This window comes from Echinops telfairi, unplaced genomic scaffold (assembly GCF_000313985.2).
Source record: "Echinops telfairi isolate 266 unplaced genomic scaffold, ASM31398v2 ScPeMD7_7468;HRSCAF=8506_0, whole genome shotgun sequence".
Classification (NCBI taxonomy): Eukaryota; Metazoa; Chordata; class Mammalia; order Afrosoricida; family Tenrecidae; genus Echinops; species Echinops telfairi.
Window position 1 is genome coordinate 8,937,931 of NW_022111369.1, and position 5,243 is coordinate 8,943,173.

A 5,243-nucleotide genomic window follows, 5' to 3' on the forward strand; every position below is an offset into this window, starting at 1 on the left:
GCTTAGACTGCTGGGAATTTAGGCTCTTCTCTCAAGCCACAGAACGGCCTTCATAGGCCATACCAGAAGGACTTAATAAGGAAACCCCTCTAAGTGACCTTGGGCTTTACCTCACACTTACCTGTAGCCCTTGGACTTAAGGCTGAAACTCCCTATTGTGAGAAGTAGATGAATGTTATCCCCAGGACATAGAACATCGGACTTTGGTTTGAATTTCTTGCCTTGAAGGTGCTCAATGAATGATGCTCCGGAACTACCACATACTCAACTTTTCTAATGCCGCCCTGGCTTTATTGTGACATGCATTAATCTAGTCGGCGGGGCTCTGCTGTTGTGAATGAATATTATTGAAAGTTTTGCCCTGTCACCCCATTGGGCCTGTAACTCTTTACAGGTGTAGAAAACCCCCTTTCTCCAGCGGAGCAACTGGTGGGTTCAAATGTGGACCACAACCTAATGCATAACCACTATGATGCCAGGACACTCCTGAGTCCCAAACTCAGGGTAGAAGCCCGGCTACTAGGCTTTCTGGAAACACGTCAGCATTAACTCTAGGGCAGGGGTGGGGAATGTCTGGCCCATTGGCCATGTGAAGCCTGCAAAAGCCGCACAGGCCTCCCCACAGAAGCCGGTCCAGTCACCACAGTAGGGCGAGTTAAGTCACTGGTTAACTACTAGGGCACATGAATGATGTTATAAATGCGCACACAGCCCTGGACAGCAAAAAGAAGCCCACCCCTGCTGCAGGGGAAGGTCTTTGTGTCTCTCTCAGCCCTGGGCATTTCTTGATATGCCGTGACTTCTGGTCAGATTCTCACATACCTCCCCTTCTCCTCTCCACACACATCCTTTGTGTGTATCTGTTTTACCTTTTTATAAGACCCACTCTACTCTGACTGTAACCTGATGAACACAATGGGGGGTGGAGGCGGGGGGCACATTCACAGACTCCAGTAAACAAGGTGGAGGGGACTGTATTTGACCTCCTCTGGCTTTCCAATTGTCAAGAGGCACTGGCCAGATGTGTATTTGCCCTTTGAGATGGAAGAGCCAATCCTATCCTTCACAACAATTTAAAACATATTTGAGATCCATAAATATAAATATATATTTTTCCCACAAATACCTACTTGCAAACAAATGAAATCACTATTATCTGAATAATATCCTTTAAAAAGGCTCCATTTTACTTCACAGGTCACATGTGTACCAAAAGAGCTACCTATGGCCCTGGAGCTGCAGTTTGCAGACCTTTGAGAGCCTAGGTCCCACACTGGGTCGATCTGTTGTTAACAACCTAAGGGTCTGGTGAAAATACATATTCCTGGGCTCCATTACAACCCAAGGAGTCAGAACCTCTGTGGGGAGGATCCCCACACGATCCCAATCATCACATAAGTTTGGGAACCTAGAGCCATGGAGAAAACAAAGCAACCAATGATTCCCACCAGTCCCCAGGTTGGTATGTGTGTCTTCAGTCTACAAATCTGACATGCACAGAAATTTTACGTTTTCTTCTAGCCAGTTCATGAAAACGAGCACAAACCAAATTTTAAAGCACTTACCTTCACACCAAACCTCTCCTGCCAAGTGGCCTTGGAAAACGGAGCCCCATTCTTATCCAGACATCAGCTGGACGAGTGAATGGAATTTCTTTTTCTCTTAAGAAAGAAAGAAAAAAATGTAATCATCTTGGCAGAGATATTCATTATGTTTTAGATCTGTCAGTTCTCTGTTTCACTACGATAATCAAGACCACATATTTGTGTTTCATTTACATCCAAGTGGGGAGCAATTATGTCAATCTCTTGGAAGTCAGCATTCAAGTCCTTTATCAGGCAAAATTCGGAAGTTATGCTTCTCACATGTGGTACATTTTTATTAGCACATCTGTACCCAGGGGTGGGTTGGCTCACAGAGGCAGGAGGTATTTGCCCACTGGGTCTCTTTCATGTGTGGGGTATATTTCTTAGAGGGGCTGCAAACCCCTTTGGCTGAGTTTCTGCTGAATTCCAGTCCTAACCCACACAGTCTTATCCTAAATATAATTGCATATAAGTTGTGTAAAGAGAGCCTGGCCATCTAACTCCCAATCCGTTTTTTTCTGGACCAAGATAAAGGCTGGCTTAAAGATCTGTACTCGAGGGCTCTGAGTAAGCAAGGGTGTGTGAAAATGGCTGGTTTGGGTCTGGTTGCCATCGAGTTCTGGCGAACTCAAGGTGCGTTGGCATCGAACAGACAGAAGTGCTACCCAGTGTGCACACTCTTCATCATTATGGGGAGTTTGAGTTCATTGTATTGATCTCCTGGAGGCTTTCTCCGTTTTGCTGACCCTCTGCTTGGCCACACCTGATGGCCTTTTCTAGTGATTGGCCTGTCTTCACGGCACGCCCAAAGTAAAGACCCAGAGTCGGCCACCGTTGCTTCTGAGAAGAATTTCGGTTGCACTTCTTCAAAACCTGATTCTCCGGGCAGGCTGTGGTATAGTCAATACTCTTCATTGACACTCTGGTGGCATAGTTAAGCTTTGGGCTGCCCCCATAACGTGGGCAGTACAAACCCACCTGTCCCTCCGCAGGAGAATGATGGGGCTGTCTGCTTCCTTAAGGGAGACGTCGGACAGTGTAAGACATGACAAAATAATAATAATTTATAAATTATCAAGGGTTCGTGAGGGAAGGGCAGCAGGGAGGGAGGGGAAAATGAGGAGCTGATACCAAGGGCTCAAGTAGAAAGCAAATGTTTGGAAAATGATGATGGCAACCTATGTACAAATGTGCTTGACACAATGGATGGATGTCTGGATTGTGATAAGAGTTGGATGAGCCCCCAATAAAATGATTTTTTTTCCCCAAAAGAGCATGTCTGTTTTGGGCACAAGAAAATGCTGACCATCTTTCTCAAATTGTCACAAGATTTTCAGAGGAAAATCTTAATATAGGAGACAAAGCTGACTTTTATCATTGAGGGCGGAAAAAAGAAGATTTACAATTTCAGAAACCCTGAGAAACAGTTCTGCTCTGTCGATAGGGGCACTATAGGTCGAAATCAACTTGATGGTGGTGATTGTTAGAGTCTCTATATTCACCAAGCCTTCCGTTGGAACGCATCCATTCTTGTTCGGGCTCCTCCATTCCTTGTCCGGTTTTCCCATGCAGAGGAGGAGAGTAAAAAGACTTGGGTTAGGAGCATCTTACTCATCAAATGACATATTTGTTCTTTAAGGGTTTAAAAGGTCTTTTGCAGTAGATTTGCCCAGTGCATATGTCATCAGATTTGTTGATGGCTGCGTTCATGGGTGTTGATTACAAACGCAAGGAAAATGAAAACTTTGACAATTTAGATCCTTTCTGTTTATCATGATGCTGCATGCTCAGATTGAAGCCTCTTTATTCTCCACTTTCTACTTTCCCTGGATTCTTTAAAAAAAAAATGTTTCCAATGACCCCAGAATGTAGGTACTGTATTAGAAGAAGTGAATCAGGAAATACAGAAAATACAATAATCCTAGCCTTTATTTTTGGTCCTGTAACAGCAGGAAGCATCTGTAATGTCCTGCTTATTATTATTCTTTAAATTGTGAGTTAGGTAGATACTTAACATATCAGATCATAATTTTGGCATTCAACAAGTTAAGAAACTTATCAAATGTCTCAATGGTTTGCCGGTCCCCCAATCCCACCCCCGCCGGCTTTTGCCCATCTCTCTCTAGTACTGATTCACTGCTTTTGAGTCTGTGCTGATTCACAATGACCCTACAGAACAGGGTAGGGTTGCTCCTGTGAGTTTCTAGCCTATAACTATGGGTGTAGAGCGCCCAGCTTCCTTGCCTTTCTTGTAAAGGGGTGGGAATGTCTGCCAGCAAAATCATCAATACCAGCTAATATCACATACCTCATCAAAGAAACAGTGCCAGTCGTCACATTAGGGGTGAGTTAATTAAATGTGTGACCAAATATAGCAAGCCCATCTCTAAGAAGATGGAAAGAATGTATAGAGTCACTGTACCAAAAAGAACTAGTTGGCATTCAATCATTTTAAGAGATGCCATATGAACAAGCACCAATGGCTTTGAAGGAAGAAGTCCAAGCTGCACTGAAGTCATTAGCCAAACACAAGTCTCTAGGGATTGACGGAATCCCGATAGAAATGTTTCAACAAGCTGATGGAGCACCGGAAGCACTCACTCATCTAGGCCAGGAAAGTCAGAAGACAACTACTTGGCCAACTGACTGGAAAAGATCCATATTTGTACTCATTCCAAACCAAGGTGACTCAATAGGATGCAAATTATAGAATGATCTCATTTGTAAATAAAATTTTGCTGAAGATAATCCAACAGCGGTTGCGGCAGTACCTTGATAGGGTGCTGACTGGGCAGATTCAGAAGAGGACATGGAACAAGTGATTTCATAGCTGATGTCAGATGGATCTTGGCTCAAAGCAGAGAATATCAGAAAGATATTTACCTGTGCTTAATTGACTGTGCCGAAGCATTTGACTATGTGAATCCTAACCATGGATATCCTTGAGAAGAATGCGAATTCCAGACACTTGATTGTGCTCCTGCAGACCTTGTATAGGGATCAAGAGGCAGGGGTGCACACAGAACAAGGGGATAATGCATGGTGTAAAATTAGGAAAGGTGTGAGTCAGTTTGTATCCTCTCGCCAGACTTACTCAATCTGAGCAAATCAGAAGAGAAGCTGAAGAAAAATTAGGCATCAGTATTGGGGAAGACCTATTAACAACCTGTGATATGCACATGACACAACCCTGCTTGAAAGTACCATGGACTGCCAACAGAACAAACAAATTTGTCTTGGAAGAAATACAGTAAGAATGCTCCTTAGAAGCAAGCATGGCCAGATTGAGTGTCACATGCTTTGGAGACATTGTCAGGAGAGAGCAGTCCCTGGAGAAGGACATGGTGCTTGATAAAGAAGAGGGACAGTGGAGAAGAGGCAGGCCCCAAGGAGCTGGGCCGACACAGTGGCTGCAACAGTGGGCTCAAACAGAAGAACAGTTGTGAGGCTGGCGCAGAACAGGGCGGTGTTATTTTTCTGTTGTACACAAGGCAGCTGTGAGTTGGAACTGACTTGCTGGCACCCAAAAACAACAAAAAAATTTAAGTTGATAACTTTGTATAGTCAGCAAAGGATTTTTTTTTTTACTTTTCTATTTATTTTTTAAATCGTTTTACTAGGGGCTGATACAAATCTTATCACAATCCATACATACAT